General features: G+C 35.2%; 1 protein-coding gene across 1 annotated transcript in view; it reads left to right on the forward strand.

Annotated features, from left to right (window-relative positions):
* The window catches only part of UVRAG (UV radiation resistance associated), a 254,299-nt gene that overhangs the window by 83,661 nt on the left and 150,226 nt on the right, over positions 1–20,412 (forward strand). The gene's annotated exons all lie outside the window — the stretch shown is intronic.

Genomic DNA, 20,412 nt, shown 5'->3' on the forward strand with positions numbered 1-20,412 from the left:
TCATTTTGGGGTGTGTGTTGGTGGATGGGAGGAAGGAAGTACCTTGCTGTCTTCTATTATAAAATTTTACATGGTGATATGATTACCTGTTTAATTACTCTGTTTTGACCACTAGACTGTAAACCTTTGTGGGGACAGGGAGTCTGGTTTATCTTGCTCAGTATTAAGCCTCTGGTGCTTAGCCTATTCCCTAGCACGTGGTAGGTGTTAATTAATAAAGAATAAACAAACCAATCTAAAAATGGGCAGAAGACCTAAACAAGCAATTCTCCAGTGAAGACATACTATGTCAACCTCATCATCCATGGCTGGCAAAAGGGGTGGTGGGGTAGGTGGGGAGTAAGTAAGGCCCTGGTGAATATGGGGTCTGAAAAGAGGTTCCAGGTAGGCCCAACTCTGGTCCTAGGAGGGCAAACATGGGAATATGTCCCAACTGGACTTACCCCTTCCTTTAAGTGCAGCAAGAACCAATAGGATCTTGTCATTGCATTCTGAATAAAGCTCCATGAGCTGGTTTGGACAGGGGTGGGGAGACATAAAAGCAAAAATAAACAAATGGGACCTAATTAAACTTATAAGCTTTTGCGCAGCAAAAGAAACCATAAGCAAAACAAAAAGACAACCTACAGAATGGGAAAAAATATTTGCAAAAGATGAGACTGACAAGGGCTTAATCTCCAAAATATTTAAATGGCTCATATAACTTAATAATAAACAAGCAACCCAATCCAAAAATGGGCAGAAGACCTAAACAAGCAATTCTCCAATGAAGAAATATGAAAGGCCAATAGGCACATAAAAAATGCTCAATATTGCTAATTATCAGAGAGATGCAAATCAAAACTACAATGAGGTATCACCTCACACCAGTCAGAGTGGCCATCATTCAAAAGTCCACAAACGATAAATGCTAGAGAGGCTGTTGGAGAAAAGAGAACCCTCCTACACTGTTGGTGGGAATGTTGTTTGGTGCAGCCATTATGGAAAACAGTATAGAGATTCCTCAAAAGATTGAAAATAGACATACCATATGATCCAGCAGTCCCACTCCTGGGCATATATCTGGAGGGAACTCTTAATGCGAAAAGATACATGTACCCCAGTGTTCATAGCAGCACTATTTACAGTAGCCAAGACATGGAAACAACCTGAATGTCCATGGACAGATGACTGGTAAAGAAGCTATGCTGTATTTATACAATGGAATACTACTCAGCCATAAAAAGAATAAAATTTTGCCATTTACAGCAACATGGATTGACCTGGAGATCGTTATTCTAAGTGAAGTAAGCCAGAAAGAGGAAGAAAAATGCCATCACTCATATGTGGAATCTTTAAAAAAAAAAAAAAAAGGATACAAATGAACTTATTTATAAAATAGAGGCATACTCACAGACATAGTAAACAAACTTACAGACTTATGGTTACCAGGGGGGAAAAGGAGGTGGGATGGGATAAATTGGGAGTTGGAAATTTGTAGATACTAACTACAATATATAAAATAGATAATACAACAAGTTTCTTCTGTATATCACAGGAAACTATATTCAGTATCTTGCAGTAACCTATCATGAAAAAGAATATGAAAATGAATATATGTATATGTATGAATGAAACATTATGCTATACACCAGAAATTAATACAGCATTGTAAACTGACTATACTTCAATTAAAAAAAAAAGAAAAAATGAAGAGTTTGTCAGGTAGTACAAGGAACAGATGATTACACAAGGTAACACCGTGTAGAAAGTAGGGAATGCTTGCCTGACACGTTAAATAAATTCTTCCAGCTGTAGATCACATTCCTCTGCTCTAGAAAGCCTTCTTGGATCTCACTTCATTTCCTGTACCCTTATTGCACTTAACAAGCATTCTGTGCCCTGGTCACTTAGCTTTATTAACCTTGCATTATTTTCCTTTTTAAAAGATGCCTTATCTCCTCAGTGCTAGCTCCCCCACCTTTTTTTGGAGTGCCTGCTATGTGCAAATATTGTGCTAGGTATTGCACATATTTTGTTATCCTATTTAATCCTTTCAACCACTCAGCACAATAGGCAAATGAGGAAATTTTAATAACTTAATATTATTTAATAATATTAAGATTTAATAACTTAACCTAAGTTATACATTTCTTGTCGCCTTCAGAAGTTTGAGACCTCTTCTGCTGCTCTGTGCCGTTTTTAACAGGATATATTGCTTCAGTAGAATTTATATGTTTAATGAAGGTCTTCTATACTTTTTAGACCTTACCACAATTCCATTCTGGGTATTTTTTTTTTTTTTTTTTTTTTTTTTGGATCAAAGGACTGTGTAAACCTAACACTTCTTCAAACTTTGGAGCTCAACAACAAAACTGGTGAAATAGCTAACTTTCAGATGTTACATTTTCAAGGCTTAGAATGAATGTCTAACATAGCAATTCCTTGTATGATAGACTATTATTATAGAACTTTTAATAGAGAGCAGACAGAAAAAGAAAGTTTTAAAATTGGTCAGAGAAAAAAATATACTTATTTGGAAGTGTGTTAGGCGTTCCAGTTTTGATGCTTCCACATAAAGCTGTCCCCTGTAGCCTTGGAAACCATAACTTCTCAGTGCTTGTTTTTAAACTATGGTTTTCTTTTTAGTATAAGTAGATTTTGATGGTAGAAGAAGTTGTCATGTGGAATTACTCTGTGGAGCCACTTGAACAGACTTGAAACATTGTTTATGCATAAATAAATTCACCACTCTGAAAAATATTCTGGCCAGGCACAGTATGTGCTGGCATCTGCAAATCAGCCCGTATTTGATATGGAGTTTATACTACTCGTAAGATGTGGCCAAAAGGGCCTCTGATAGAAAGCAAATGGAAAAGGCAAGGTGTTGAGGTTGGTTTTTTCCCCCTTTCTTTGCCTTCTTAATTTCTTTTAACTTTTCCTGAAAATTCATCAAGAGTTTCAATGAATCTTTTTGTGAATTATAGCTAGCATGACACAACTATAAACGTTGATGCCTTTTTATGAATTTTTTGCTTTGTTTTCCTTTTTTTAAAATGCTCATTTCCAAATGATGAATTGGTCTTATCAGTTTTATTCACTGTGACCATCGTTCATATGTTATTTATTCATTCAGCAGCTATTTATGGCTCTTCTAATAGATACTATGCTAGTGATACGCTGGAGATACAAATGTAAGTCAGATATGACCCCAGGCTTCAAGGAGATTTCAGTCTATGGGTTAGTCGGACAACAAAGCACAGAAACATGGTACTGTCATGAAGGCTCTGATAGTGTCCCTGTGCTTCCTTCTCTGGGAACACAGCCAACAGAGGTCCCAGGGTGGTCATGGGAAACTCCCTGGAGGAAATGATGCTTTCTTTCCTTTTCTTTTCTCCTCCACCCTTTTCTCCACCCCTTAAAAAAAATTGGAGTGAAACCTACATACTATTCTTTTTTAAAAAAATCAAATGCTGAAGTGAAAAGTAAAAGTTCCTGTGCTACCCACCCCAACCCTGCCCCAGTCTCACTCCTTAACAATAACTACCTGTAACACTCTTTGTTTTCCTTCATGATAGTTATTATAAAAACTTGAAATAATATACTTTGTTTCTGTTATTTGATAAATAAACTTTGGATTATGACTCTTGGCTTTGGACAATGAAAGAGGAATTTAGCATATTTATAGTACCTGCACCTTCTCTCTCTACCTCTATGTTTTTATTAGTTATCTTATTCTTACTTTGTCACGTTTTTTTAAATTACAGTTTACTATCCTATTATAATTAATTCTTCTGTGCTTTATCTGTAGGATAACTTAAAAAATTGAGCCACAAAGAAATAACATTACTATAGATCCAAGTATACATTAATACGTAGTAATATGTTACAATATATAGTAATGTACACACACATACACAATATTACTGTAGATCCAAGTGTGATTGGTGCCACAGCAAAGGACTGTAATTTTATGTTGCTGACCTAACACTGGAGGAATTTCCCAAGAGTCAGGGTCCAGTGGATAGAATTTTTGTAAGTAGTGTCTCGTTTATTTGCCAGTATCCATTTATAACAGGCAAATAATCTAAAAGTTAATGAGAAGAATCTAAGGTGCAAAAATATCTCATACCCACCATGTCCTATCTACATTTTATACAAAAGAAGAATCCATAGACCTCATTCAGAAGCTGTTTTTTTTCCCCTTTCCTCCATAATTTGTCCATTTATGTGAAATATCTTCTGAGCATCTTTTAAAGTGCCATGAATAACATAATCCAGAGGAAAAGTTTACTTTTGTTTCTGTGTTTTGAAGATATTTCGGGAAGAAAGTGAAGAGTTAAATTTTGAAGAAAAGTTAAATTTTATAAAAAGCAAGGAAAGTGGAGGAAAGGCAAATGAAACAATGGGAAAAAGTGGGACAAATGTCTGTCCTGTCCAGACCTAATCAAGACTATTTTCACGCAATAAGAAGTTTTCCTAGAAAATAAAAAATGAATTTTTGCAGTAACTCAAATTATAGATTACTGATTCTGATCAAGTAACTTTCTAGTACTATCCTGATGAATCTCCTTTAGGTCTGTTCAATTAGAGCACATCATTCACTTGGTGGTAATTATCCTTTCTCACATGAGGATGTGGCCAAAATGGGCCAGTGAGAGCCTTGCTTAGCATTTTGCAGGAACTGTAAGGAAAGAGACTCTAATTCTGAGATTATAAACACTAAGGATAGTATCAGCCTGGAAATAGCAGGGCTACTGTGTGGAAAATAGTCAAGAATACTCTTCCCTTACAGTGATAAAGCTAACCACAAGGTAAACTGAAGAAAACTTCGTATTTTCTTTCTTTTTTTTTTTATAAAATAACTAAATGATTAATTTTTACTGATGTGCAAATTAATAAAGATGAGATGAAAATGTTTGTATATGACATATATGAAAAAGGTCTGTTTCAAAGAATCAATCTTTATTCATTTAAATTTGCATCTGTCTCTGTCTTCAAAGTACATTATGTTGAAATACAGCTTGATTTGATTTGTATTTGGACTCCTGCAAGTTTAATTAGATTTCTGAATCCAGAATGTAATTTGGTTTATCCATACACAGCTTTTAAAAGCAAAGTAATTTTAAGTATTTCTTTTGAATATTAAAATGAAAATGAAAATTAGTTTTAATTTTGCAAAATTTTTGGTAATAAAGTTTTAAAAGGGAATTTTCATGTGTGTGGCCTTTCATATTATATCACCATACTGATGTCCAAACAAATATTTGTCCTTTGAAGTAAGAATTTCAACACAATATGCTATGCCACTCTCCTAAACTAGAAAAATAAACCAAATATCATCTGTCTCTAAACCCTATAAATATGTTTATGTATTTATGAATGTAAATAAGTAACAAAATTAATGTTCTTGTTTGTTTTGGAGCTTAAGGATGGGCAGTGGTGGTAATGGAAGGTAGTCTGACACCTTCCAGTTTCCATGAGTTTACAGTGTTCATGCTTCATTATTTTCTTTCCAGTGGAAAACTATTGATTCAAGAGTTAGGTGTGGATTCTGGCAAAAATGTTCCACATTCTAACAGTAATCACAACATAGGTGGCATCACTGTTAACTAACAGTATTTGGACATGTGCCACTAAATCCAGAGCCACAGTCTCAGAAACTGAGTAACTTTGCTTTTATTTTGTGTGCCATTCGATAAATCATGACGACCTAGTTTCCAAATCCACTGTAGATTAAATGTTACAATTTAGTGATGCTACTGGAAGGCACATTGAAAGCCTCAAGAAATGTTACATGAAGGCCTTATAGAGTGAGGAAAGGCAGAAAAAGAATTAAAAGCTGACATCATAATTTTAAAAGTATGATTTAGGATTGTATGTAATAGGACAGATGCTTCTTCAAACCTTAGCATCTTGCTGATGTTCAAAATGATGTCCAGTCTTTAAGAAACAATATCACTGTTTTCATCATACACATTGTCAAGAACCAGGGACATGGGTAATACACTGATGATATATGCCTACCCAAAATAGTTAAATTTAAAAATTGTTGTTCACAGTTAAAAGTGATAAGCACATGATAAAGTTATCTGGAAAGTTAACTTGCATGAGGTATCTTCTCTGATGTCTGTGGAATTATGTAGTTATTCTGTATAGTATATTTGTGATCTCAGTGGAAATGCTTTGTTAGGTATTGAAAACTCAGTCCCAACAAATTAGCTTCAGTGTGGTTTTTACTATGAGGCAGTTGTTGACCTTGTGAAATAGGGCAGTTGGAGAAAAGGGCAGTTTTTTCCCCTTTTGTTTGTTTTTGCCATTAATACATGGTTTAAATGCCATGTTAGTGTCACTGGATTGACAGAATAAGGGATTGGCCAGGAAGAGTCTTGGTTTGGGATACTGCTACCTTTCCCCAATACTTCCTGCTTTTATTTCTTGAGCATTTCATATCTTTTTCCTCTGGTATTTTCAAGCTTACAGAAATATTGCAGAAGTAGTACAAGAGATTTCCCACTTCCTTTTACCATTTGAGAATAAATGAGAAAGAGGATCTCTTATTACTCCTGAATAAACTAGTGTGAATTTTCTACAAATAAGAGCATTCTCCTTTATAACCATAGTACAACCATCAAATCAGGAAGTTAATATTGACACATTACTGCCATCTAATTCACACACACCTTCAAGTTTCTCCAACTGTCTCAATGTCCTTTATAACAAAAAAAATTTCCTCCAGGATCACACATTGCATTTAGGGGGTCACAGCTTTATAGTCTGAAGCAGTTCTTCAGTCTTTCCTTGACTTTTGTGACCTTAGCATTTTTGAAGATTTTAGGCCTTTTTTTTTTTTTTTTTTTTGTGATCTTCGATTTTGGTCTGTCTGATTTTCCTAGTGAAGAGATTCAGGTTATGTATTTTTAGAAGGAGTATTATACAAGTGATGGCTGTGTTCTTGCATCCTATCAAGCAGTAGACAATTTTGATTTGCCCCATTACTTGCGATGTTAACTGTTGAACACTGCATTGGATTGGTATCTGCCAAGTTTCTCCTGTCAAGTTACCCTTTTTGACTTTGCAGTCTATAAGTATTTTGTGCGAAGGTATTTTTAGATTATGTATATTTCATTTCTCATCAATTTTCCACTCGTTAGTTTTAACATACAGTGATGTTTCTTGGCTGAACTAATTATAAAGTGATGGTTGCCAAATGGTTACTTTATATTCTGTCGTCTCTTATATATTCATCAGTTGACATTCTACTGTAAGGAAAGGCAGCTTTCTTCTCTTCCTCATTTATTTATTTACAGCAGTATGGATTCATAGATTCCTGTTTCATCCAATGGGTAATAATCTTTTACTATAGTTACTTATTTTGGTACTCAAATTATTCCAGATTTGGCCATGGGAACCTTTTCAAGCTGGCTTCTGTTTTCTTATGACATATTTCCATCACTCTTTGAATACTTCCTTACTTTCTGGCACAGAATATTCCAGGGCTGTATTCCCTTTGCCCCTGCATTAAAATCAGTCATTTCTCCAAGGAGCTTTGATTTCTTTTACTGAAGAACAGTGTTTTAGAAACTGAGATCTGGGTCTGTCTGTGTTCTTTGCACCTGGATCATCACTGTCCCCAGGCCCTCAGTGGAGAGAGCTGGGAAATATATGCACATACACGTACACACACACACACACACACACACACACACACACACACACACGTTTTATATTGTTTGTCTGTCTATCTATCTACCTACCTACCTACCTGCCTACCTACTTCTGTCAAAAACTGTGGGTTAACACTGATATCTTCAATTCCAGTCCAACACGACTGGTTCATTTTAAGTTCCTTTCTATATTTGTGACTCCCTTCTCCAAAGATGGAAACTCGGCTTCCTGTTACTGTCAGTATATCTACTTATTAGATCAGTTCCCTCTAATATGTAGTCAATCTCCTGTTACTACTGCCATCCCGCCACCACCAGATGGACCCCATCCTTACCCCACTGAGGTTCTGTGTCCTGCAGAGTCATCATCCTCCTACCTCCATTTGGACTCCCCTGTGGCCTTGATCAGGCTCTTCCATTCTGGGTTAGACTGAAGTAAGTAGTGCTGAAGTTTGCTACTAGCCTGGTGATCAAGTATATTTAAAATATAGAGCAGAATATTGCATCAGTTTTGTAGTGAGAGATGATTAGTCAACATGTGTGTGCTTCTCTGTTTGCATGTCTATAAATGAGGGACCAGAAAATGAGAAAGCTCATTGTTTCTTACCAGTAAATTTTAATTAAATCTTTTAAAAGAGATTGTTGGAAAATATCAGATCTAATTCATCTTTGTACTCTTAGCAACTAGTTCAGCACTGTTCTGCATTTTAGGTTTGAAAAAATATTGATTGAAGAAATGTGTGGATGCTAGTGTCTGAATGTGTCTACTAAATACTTGGTGAATTTTCCACTGTAGTTTTTAAGGAAAGTACCATAATATCTCTGTCCAAGGACTAGCTGTGTACCTGTGTAAGAATTAATGGAGATGAAAGTTCTTGCTAAGGATTTTTTCAAAAAAAAAAAAAAAAAAAAAACAAACCAGCTTTATTAAGATATAATCAACATACAAACTTTACTTAGTTGGGGTGTACAGTTTGAAGAGTTTTGATATGCAAACATGCATGAAACTATCACCATAATTAAGACAATGAACATATCCAGCAGCTCTGAAAGTTTCGCCTTGTGCCCTTGGTAATCCCTCCTACCCGCTCATAGTCTCTCCATCTCCAGGCAGCCACTGATACGCTGCTTGTTGCCATAGATTAATTTGAATTTTCTAGAATTTTAAATAGAGTCATGAAGTATGTGGGGGTTTATTTCTGCTTTCTGTAGCTCAAGATAATTATTTTGAGATTCATCCATGTTGTTGTGTGTATCAACATAGTTCATTTCTTCTTATTATTAAATTGTATTCCATCACATGAATACTCCATGATCATGTGCCTGCTGTATGACCCAGCCATTCTACTCCTAGTTATTTATCCAAGAGAAATAAAAGCATATGTCCAAATAAAGATTTATATTCAAATGTTCATAAGATCTTTATTTGCATTAGCTAAAAACTGGAAACAATCTGAATGTCCATCAACAGTTAATCCCTCTATAAGGGATTATAGAATGAGTTGAGACATATTCCCTTTTCAGTTTTCTGGAAGAGGTTGTATTGAGTTGGTATTCTTTCTTTCTTTGAATATTTGTAGAATTCACAGTAAAGCCATCTGGACCTGAAATTTTCTTTATAGGAAGATTTTAACTAAAATTAAATTATTTAGATATAGGGCTATTCAGGTTATCTGCTATTCTTGAGTGAGTCTTGGTAGTTTGTCTTTCAAGGAATTTAGCCATTTTGTCCAAGTGGTAAAATATAGTATCTGTAGAATCTGTAGTGCTATTACTTCTCCTATTCCTACTGCTGGTTAGTCTAGCTGTAGGTTTACCAATATTATTGCTCTTCTCAAAGAAACAACTTTTGGTATTCATTTTTCTCTATTTTTGTATTCTGTTTAATACCATCTCTGATATTTATTATTAACCTTCTCCTGCTATCTTTGAGTTTAATTTGCAGTTCTTCTAGTTTTTTTTTTTTAATGGTGAAAGCTGAGGTCATTAATTTGAAGCTTTTCTTGTTTACTCATATGTAGTTTTAGTACTGTAAATTTCTAAGGAGGATGTTAGCTGTATTTCGTACATTTTGATGTATTGTGTTTTCATTTTCATTCATTTAAAAATACTTCCTAATTTTCTTTTTGCTTTTGTTTTCTTTGACTTGTAGGCTATTTAGAAGTTTGTTATTTGGTTTTTGCATATTTGTATATTTTCCAGATTTTTAAAAAGTGACTTCTAATTGAATTTCATTGTGATGAGAGAAGTTAACATTGCATGGCTTGCCGCCTTTTAAATTTATTGAATATTCAGAATATGTTCTGAACCATATGTTCATATGTTATAGTTCAGAATATATTCTTTAATGTTAAACATTTCATGTGCACTTGAAAAGAATATGTATTCTGCTGTTGTTCATTGTTCTATATGTTTAGATGTTCTGTATCCTGATTTATTTTCTGTCTCTCTTTCTATTACTTATTCAGAGAGGTATTAAAATGTCCTCTTATAGTTGTGGATCTGTCTGTTTTGTCTGAACAGTTTTATGACATTTTGCTCATGCAGAACTGTTTCCAAGCTATTATTGGGTGCATAAACATTTAGAATTGTTATGTCCTCTTGACTTCTTTATCTATGATATTGCCTCCACGTTCCTGGTAGTATTCTTTGCTCTGAATTCAACTTTGTATAATGTTAATATAGTCACTTCAGCTTTCTTTTGATAAGTGTTAGCATAGTGCATCTTCTCCTTATATGCCTTTTATATTTTTAACCCATTTTACATTTTTATATTTAAGGGGAATTCCTTGGAGATAGCATGAAGTTGAGTTTTACTTTTTTATCCAGTATAACAGTTTTTACCTTTTAATTGGGATGTTTGGACTATTTTTAATTTACAATAATCACTGTTATTGTTGAGTTTAAATCTGTCTTGCTATTTGTATTCAATTTGTCCCATCTGTTCTTGTTCTCTTTCCTTTTTGGATTTTATTTCCTTGGTTGGCTTTTTAGCTACTTTGTTTTTGTTATTCTAGTGGTTGTTTTGGGGCTTAGAATGTACATCTTCAAGTGATAGTATGCCCTGCGACATACAGTTTAAGGGCTTCACTTCAGTAACCTGCATTTTTCTCTTACCAGCCTTTTTGTTACTGTTGTCATATATTTTACTTCTACATATGTTGTGAACCCCATAATACATTGTTGTTATTTGTGTTTTAAACAGTTGATTAAGTTTTAAAAAGATTTAAATAATAACCGTTTTTATGTTTTCCCACATAGTTACCATTTCTGATGCTTTTTGTTCCCAAATGCAGATCCACAGTTCCATCTGGTATCATTTTTCTTATGCTTGAAGTATTTCCTTTTGCATTTCTTATGGTTCATTTCTGCTGCTAATTGAACCATTTCACCTTTTGCATGTCTGTAATTGTCTTTTATGATCTTTATTTTTGGAAGATAGTTTCACTGAGTATGGAAATCTAGGCTAAGTTTTTTTGTCTATTTCTTTAAAGATGTTACTCTGCTGTCTGCTAACTTGTACTGTTTTTCTGTTTTGTTTTGTTTTTTTTTAACTTGTACTGTTTCTGATGTGAGGTCTGTCATTCTTGTATTTGTTCCCCGTTATGTCATTTTCTCAGGCTGCTTTTAGGATTTCTTTATTACTGTTGAGAGCCATTTGATTATGATGTGCCTTGGTATAATTTTCTTTGTGCTTCTTATCCTTGGGACTTGCTGGGGATTCTTGGCTCTGTGGGTTCATAGTATTCATCAGTTTGGAAATTTTTCAATCATTAATTTCTCAAAAATTTTTTTCTGTCTGTTTCTCTACTATTTTCTACTTCTTGGGCTATAATTACATGTATATTTGGTCTTATTAAGTTGTCCTACCACTCACTGATGCTTTGTTTTGGTCTTATTTCTTTCTCATTTTGAATATTCTCTGTCCAAATGTCCATAGACATTTAGCATATCTTCAGGTACTAGTCTTGTCTTCTGTGATGTCTAATCTGTTCATCTGCCCTTTTTTTTTTTTTTTTTTTTTTCGTTTCAAACTTTGTAGTTTTTATCTCAAGCTCAGTTTGGGCCTTTAAAATTTTTTCCATGTCTCTATTTAGCATTCAGTCTTTCCTCTCTAGCTTTTGAACATATGAATTACAGTTGCAATAACTGGCCTTGTACTAATTGTATCATCTCTGTTAATTCTGGGTCAGTTTTGATTGATTGGTTTTGCTACTCATTTGCATTCTGTTTTCCTGCTTCTTTGCATGTATGGTAATTTTTGGTTGGATGCCAGCCATTGTAAAATTTGCCTTATTGTTTGCAGGGTATTTTTGTAGTCCTGTAAATATTCTTGAGGTTTATTCTAATATAAGTTACTTGGAAAAATTTTCATCCTTTCAGGTCTTGCTTTTAAGCTTTGTAAAGCTGGACTAGAGCAGCATTTAGTCTAGGGTTAATTTTATCCACCCGTGAAACAAAACTCTTCTCAGTACTGTATTGTATGGCCTGTGGATTATTGGTTATACTCTGTCTATAAGGAATAGGCACAATTGCTGGCCTTGTGCAATTTCTGCTTACTTTTCTTCTAATCCTTTTAGATGGCTTTTTCTTCCCTTGGCCTTGAGTAGTTCCTCAGATGATTCGCTGATCAGTACACAGCTGAATCCTTGAGTGTGATTCTCTGCAAATTTCAGAGTTTTCTGTTTGTGCACTCTCCTCTAGCACTGTGTTGTGAACTCTAGCACTTGTGATTTCCCTGGACTTCCAACTTTCTCCTTAACTCAGGTGGACCTCCTTGCTCTGTTGGGATCTCCCTCCCTTAGTCTGGTAATTTCCTCCAGGCAGTAAGTTGGGGCAATCAGAGTGCTCACCTTATCTGTTTCCTCGCACTGACCTTTGTTGTCTGATGGCCAGTCGACAGAACCACTGTTTCACATGTTTTCTTAGTTTTTTTTCCTAGTAGTTTAACATGGGAGAGTAAATCAAGTAACTGTTACTCTGTCTTGGCCAGAAGTAGAATAAGTTATGCTGATCCTAAGGATTTTGGTGTTCTGAAGACCCTCTTAGTAACTTCAGGGTAAAAAATGACTCACTCCACTTTTGTGGAAGGTGTGGACCTTACTTTGTTACTACTTCTGTATCATTTTCTTTGTCTCCATTTTGTCCCATTCAGATTTGAACTGAGCCAAATTTATGGGCCAGGCACCGTAGAATGGAAATTAAAAAGATTAATATGATCTGATCCCTTTCCGTTGAGAACTCAGAGCTTAGTTAGAGATGGTTCCGTAAATCAGAGCTCTTAAACTGGTGGAATTGAGTTTGAACCAGGTCTTTTAGCTTCTAGTTGAATGTCCTTTTCACTGAAGCTGTCAGTCAGAACCTAGAATTAAAATAGTAATTATCTATAAACATGTAAATATATATAATAAAGTCATATAGTTTTTTTTTAAAGACATAATTTTCACAGTTTTACTATTTGCCAGAAAAAATTTGTAACAGTTCATTCACTGGTGTATAGACTAGGCTACAGTGAAGCAATCCTATCAGTTGCCCTAGGCTCCCATAAAGCTTCATACTGCTGCTTCTTCCTTATCAATATGTCAGTCATTATACCTGCAAATAAATATGAATTTCTTTTTCAAGTTATCTTTTCATTTTGATGTCTAGTTTTAGTAATATGTATAACATCTGCAGTGTTTTGTAGCATATAAGACAATATTGATGTAGGATCTGGCAGGTGATTTATCTTAAAAACAGACTAAACTTACAGTATTGATAAGTATAATACAGTATTGGAAAGGCCTTTTCCATGTGATTTTCTTAAGACCATTTTCTTTTCTCTAGCTTTATTATAAGAATACAGTATATAATATATAAACAAAATATGTGTTAATTGACTATTTATGTTATCAGTAAGGCTCCAGTCAACATTGGGCTATTAGCAGTTAAATTTTGGGAGAGTCAAAACTTATATACAGATTTTTGACTGCACAGGGGTTGGCATCCCTAACCCCTGTGTTGTTCAAGGGTCAACTGTAACTTGGAAATTAACTCGTCAATCAAGGTCACCTTTATGGTCAAAGGACCATGATGATGTTAGTTTTCAGAGTTATTTTAGTTATTTTAGAGGTCTTTTAATTCAGCGTTCTCATTTTAAATATGAAAATGGAACCCCAGTTAGCTTAAGACACTTACTTGTCCAAAGTCTCAAAGCTACGCCAGTCAGAAAGTAGGGACTTAAGTCCAAGATTCCTAACTTGCAGTTCACTTCTCCATCCTCTGCTCCATGCTGCCTTGTTCTCTTTGCCATATTTGCATGCTACGTTTATACAAATAATCTTATTACTTACTGCTCCCAGAAACGGAAATGCTTTCTTGCAATCCTCTATTGCCAATACGTGTGATTAACTTCGCTTGTTTTGGGTTTCAGTATAATGTTTCAGAATTGGCTTAACAAATGTCTCCATTTGGCCTGCTATCTGAAGAAAATGAGCAAATACGGAATTCCGTCTAAATTGGCAGTTTTGTTGCAGTTTTAACTGGACACAAATCAAAATTACTGCAGTGTCTCTGAAGACGTTCCTACCAACATACTGCTACTTAAAACTCTTGAAGTCTGTTCCAAAAAAAGAAACTAGCACAACTCTCTTTTTTCCTCCCTTTTCATTCCACTGAACCTCCAGTTCATTACCAGTATCACTTGCAAATGTCTCATAAGTCTTTTAGTCACTGATAAGCAAAAAAAAAAAATCTGAAGAGGGTGAAACTTTACAGTCTCGTAGTTTTTTGACTATATGTTCATGTAGCCTCCTCCTGAGCTCTACAGGGTATGTGTACATGTGTGTAGGCATGTATGCATATATGTTCATATTGCAGGAGACCATGTAGAATGGAGATATTGTTGTGGTTGTATATGGAAAATTCAGTTTGCCACAGAAGGCATCCTTGATATTCTGACATTTCACTATTGATTATGGTATAAATTAGAGTTTTCTGATAGGTTCTTGTTATCAAATAAGGTTTCTATGCCTAGTATAACTAAGGATTTTTCTCAGGAACAAGTTTAGTGTTTCTCCTTTGTTCTATTAATGTAGTGATTACATAGACTTAACGGTGTTAAACCATCTGTATAATCCTGGGATAAATTTTGCTTGCTTATGATGTATTTATTAATATAGTACTAGCTCAGATTTGCTAATATTTAGTATTTTGCAATTTTTTTAAATAAGTGAGGTGGGCATATAGTTTTATTTTTGTGTGTGCTGTTCCAGTTCAAATCAAAACTGGTAAAGGTTACACTAGCCTAAAATGAATTGAGATGCTTTCTATATTTTCCCATGATTTAAGATAATTTATGTAATTTAGATTTAGGTGATAGCTCTCTCCAATAAAACCATCAGGGCCTACAGTCCCTCTACCTTCCAAGGTATTACCCTCTGATTACCTTTCTAATTTCTATGTGTTTATTGATCTATTTAGGTTTTCAATCTCTTGTTGAGACAACTTGGTATTTTATAGTTTTCTAGAAAATCATTTACTTTTCCTGAGTTTTTTAGTTTATTGGCATAAATTCGGTATAGTATTCCTTTTAATTTTTAAAACCTTGCTCATATCATAGTTTGTCCAATTTCTTGTTTCTAATTTTGAAGTATTTTTGTATGTACTTCCTCAAGTATGTTTATTGTACAGTGAATATATTTTAAATTAAACTTGCATGTTAGCACATGGATAGTATTATGAAAAAAATCTGGGAATGATTTAGCCTGCTCTTATGCCAACTGTGGTTCTTCTTGTCTGAAGAGAATTATTTGAGATGTAAATTGGAAATCCAAGAAGTTGATTGTTGTTCTGTAACTTTTGTTTCATCAGTGTTGTTTGTTAGTTTTTGAGGGCACATCTTGTTTTGACCTGACACATTTATCATCACATGCTTTCACACCACCTGCCATCTTCTCAATATGACTTTCCCACCCAAGATGTTACCATTTTCCATTAAAGTATTTTAATTTCTTAAGTAGCAATAGTGTTCTGTCTTATTTGATGCCATTACCATGAGCCTGTGTATTCTTCTCAATTATGTGCATGGTCTAGACAGAGGAATGTAGAAGCAGGTTTAAGGGTAGACTCCTGGTCTTTTGGGAAACTATCATATTTAGTAAACCCATCCACAAGCATTTGAGTGATTCTTTTGTGTCCAACACCACTGTAGGTACTATGGAGAGGCAAAAAATTTCTCAGACATTCAGAGTCCACTGCAGTTTGGTTCTGATCAACCTTCCCAGACTCAGGGACACTGCTCTCATGCACCCTTTGATTTAGCACACCACCTCCTTCCTATTTTGAACACGCAGTGCACTCTGCTCTTTTAATGACTTTGAAGTTATTCCCGATGCCCTAAATGGCTATTCTCTTGCATACAGTTGTCAGAATCCTACCTAACCTTCCTTTCAAATTGAAGTTTAAATTCTTTCCCTTTTAGTGAGCCTTTCCCAGGAACAAATTATCTCAGACTGATGTGTCCGTTTTGAAAGGTAAGTAGATTTGTAGTTCCAGGTAATAACTCTAATAAAGTGTTTGGCAAGCTGTGTATTGAAAGCTTTGGGAGCAAGATGAAGAAGCATAAGCTAGATGATAGGAAAGATAGGAAGATTTGTAACTGTTCAATGATTTGTCCACCTAGAGGAAAATTTCTAATGGCATGGCATAGGGCTCTGTTTTTTATCTAGTCTTGTTCAACATGTTCATTTGTTCAGTTACTTACTTGCCGTATGTTTATTGAGTACTACGTGTTGGAAACTGCTGTATGCTGGCGAAATATTGGCGAACAGGGGAGACATAGTTCTTCCCTTTAGGATATTACAATCTAAGCCTTTGAACAAAGGTATAGAAACTTACACAAAGCTTAAAAACTTAGAAACTTAGAAAGCTAATGCAGTGATAATGTGGAGCTTATAGAAATGGTGTTTACTTTGTATAACAGCATCAGTATATAAGATAATCTCCAGGGGCTGGAAAGGTAGAATATATATTCAGCCCATCTTAAATTTCAAGATGAAATTTAATTGGGTTAAGGATAGATAGAGCCTTATACCTGAGTTCTCAAACCAACTGTATAGGAAGAGGAAGGCTTGACATATGGACACAGCTTGAGTAAAAAAAGGTGTAGAACTTTTAGTCAATAGTCCAGTCATTGTTAATAATCAGTAGAATGTGACTACCAGAACAAAAATCAGGCGCTGTTGATAGACATGTAGTATCTAGAATGAGACGTGATAGATCTTCTCTGCTTTGTTTCAGGCAGACGTATCTAAATTGCTGTTACTTTATAAAAATCACTCTGTAAGAGGAATTTTGATAATCAAAAATTTGTACTCTAATATTATGTGATTTGCAAACTTTAAAAAATCTTCTCGAGGCAGTTTTCCAGAAATTTTCTATACTTGAGACATTTATAAGAAAATATGAGTAAATTTGTCTGTCAACAAATACATTTCATAGAATCTAAGGAAAACAGAATCAGAAGAAATCTTAAAATAGGCATCTGTTGTTTATTGTCTACTGTGCTTTGAGGGTTTAGGAGAGTGAGATGGGTCCCTTCCTACTCCTGAGGGATGGGAGGGAAGCTGTATGTATTGGAGGCCTGTCCTGGGTACTGTGGGTAAGCTCAGGAGCACAAACACTAATAGGATATAGGATACAGGTCTTGGTTTTCAAGGAGTATGGGATCCAGTGCTGGAGAAAGGCGGTAAACAGATGATTACAGCATGATATGAGCTTTAGATAGAGCCATGCTCCCAGGGGTATTGAGGAGGACCACACTCGGATAAGGGGGTGGCTTTATCAAATATTATCTATTTCTTCATCTTTTAAAAAGGAATTTCTGAGTCATTTTGTGCTGGGAAGTACCCTGATCGTTTTACACTGCAGCCCAAACAATCTTAAATTTAAAACGTATATTCAGTCAGGTCTCTCGTTTTAAACTTTATTCCATTGCCTTGGGGATAAAACTCCTTAGCCGATATACCAGGTATTCATAATCTGACCTCAGCCTACCTTTACACCCTCATCACCTGCCATCCTCTCCCATGTGCCATCCTCTCCCATACGACCCTGTATGCCAGCCTTGCCAAGGTACTTGCAGTTCTTGAAAATGTTATGCCAGCTTTTTTCTGTGTTTTGTATTTGCTTTTCCTTTTGTTTGGAATATCTTTCTCGTTTTTCACCCAGCTAATTGTATTCTGACTTTTAAGATCAGTTTAGTTTTTACTTCTTCCTAGAAGACTTTTACTTCCACTCGACACTACACCTAAAATAGATGCCCCTCCTTTATGCTCAGCCATTATCCTATATGCGTCTCTAACATAGTATCACACCATTAATTGTTTACATACCCATTTCTCCACAGAGGTTGAGCATTATGAATATAAAATGTGTATCTTTGATCTCTGTATTTCCATTACCTAACACAGGGCATGGACTCACAGTTAGACACTTAACACATGTTTGTTGCATGAATATGTAAATAAATGGTATGTTTCTGGAGAGGTAGACTGTCCCCAGTGACTTTTCTCTCAACACCAAACTCAGTATTAGCAACATGGAAAGTGCCCAGTGTGAAGATGGGATGAATGAATAAAGTAAAATGTGTTGAGTATTACCAGATAAGGGATTACGTTAAGTGCAGGTGTACCTTGACTAATGTGATAATGTGCTCTGTAAATGAAATAATGAAGAGATGATACTTGGGCTGGCCTTAAAAGCAGGGTAGTCAAGATTGGGATTGGAAAAGAATATTAGTTTCCTACTGATGGATAAAAAATTACCATAAATTTAGTGACTTAAGACGATACCCATGTATTATTTTGTAGTTTCTTTAGGTCAGAAGTTTGGAGTGCTGTGGTGATTCATGACTATTCTGGTGTCTAGATTTATTTGACAAGAATTCTAAAAATATATATTGAAAATTGTATGTAGTGTAGAAAAAATAGTATGTCATAGCCTTTTCAGCCACCAGAAAAATCCTTTTATCATTGATGGACAGTGTTGTAAACATGACCTGAAGTACATATGTGTTAACTACCTTTAGATGTATTACATAATGAAAGGGACTGTATAGACAATCAAGCACTAGCTAGTAACACTATTATTTAGAGACTATGGTATCAAAAACATTCCATGTCTATTAGGGATGAAGAAAGGTGAAGTGGTTAGGTCTAGCTGTATTAGACGGCACTAATCTTTTAAATTATTTGTGATGTTTCTAGCTGTCTGTAAGGAGGTTTAATCGTAGACACGTATGAGAGCCTCTGTAATTGCAGTGTAAAGAGAATTTGTTTACTATCTCTGTTAGCCTATGAGAAGAGCAACTTGGGGTACTGGACTGTGTTGCTGGTTGGGACGAAGTCTTTAGTCTTTGTATTCGGTTTCCCTTCTTTCACTAGAAAGATTGTTGACATGTTGTAACATGCGTAGTGATGTAGGTGATATCAGACTGTGGCTGTAGCTCTATAAGGCAGGCATTCTGGAAGCAGGGCAGGTAAGTAGAGACGAATTGAGAAGAGCAAGAGTTGAAGCTTAGAAACCAGTTACGAGTCTACTGGTTAGTGGAAGACGATGGTGGCAGCAGACAGAGAGAGAGGTGAACAGATTTGAAATGGCTTTAATCTGTAGATATGTCTAGGCCTTCCGTGATTTTATGACAGTGATTATTACTTCCTTGAGACATTCTGTTCCTCTGACTGCTGTAACACCAGCTCTCCCAGCTGTCCTTCTTGTCTGGGTATTCTGGGTCAGAATTTGTTAGTTTTTTAATTTCTTTTCTTTCTAATCTCTTAAATATTGATGTTCCTTTGGATTCTGTTCTAGGCCCCATTCTCTCTCATTCTCACAGTCTTCCAGAATGATCTCATTACTTTTGTAGCGTTAATAACCATCTGTGTGCTAATGATTGCCATATTTTTGTCTCCAGTCAAGATCTGTCTCCTAAGCTCCAGATCCTTGTATTCAGTTCATACTCAGCACCTCCTCTTGGATGTTGCACAGGCGCCTCAAACTGAAAGTAGGACTTTCTTGTCAAACTGCTCATCCCCTTTTCACCATTTCATTAAGTGACATCACCATTTTCCTGGTTCCTCAAGCCATATGCCAGCTATCATTTCCTTTCTTTTTCTTTTGCAATATAATTTATTTGAAATAAAATTAAGAGAACTTAAGTGTTTAGACAGATGAGCTTTAACAAATATACACCCACATTGTCATCATTCAATGAAGATATATTTTTCACTATCTGAAAAGCTCCCTCATACCCCTTTGCTAGTCATTCTTACACTCTCACTTCCACCCCTGGCTGAATCAAACACTTTTCTTACGGCCTCCTATTTATTAGCTTTTCCTGTTTTTAATCTCCTTATAAATGGAACCATACGATGTACTCTTTTGGTTTCAGACTTCTTTTGTTCAGCATACCTTTGAAATTTATCCATGTTGTATATATAGGTCAGTACTTTGTTCCTTTTTGTTTCTGAGTGATTTTTCTATGAATACACCATAATTTGCTAATGCATTGTCTTATTGATGGACACTTGAGTTGTTTTCACTTTTTGGCTGTTATAAATAAAGCCACTAGGAACATCTTTCCAAAAGTCTTTTGTAGGGGTTGGGGGAGGGGGAATTGGATAAAGGTGGTCGAAAGGTACCAACTTTCAGTTATGAGATAAATAAATACTAGGGATATAATGTACAACATGATTAATGCAGTTAACACTGCTGTATGTTATATATGAAA

Source organism: Camelus bactrianus, chromosome 10 (assembly GCF_048773025.1).
Source record: "Camelus bactrianus isolate YW-2024 breed Bactrian camel chromosome 10, ASM4877302v1, whole genome shotgun sequence".
Taxonomy (NCBI): Eukaryota; Metazoa; Chordata; class Mammalia; order Artiodactyla; family Camelidae; genus Camelus; species Camelus bactrianus.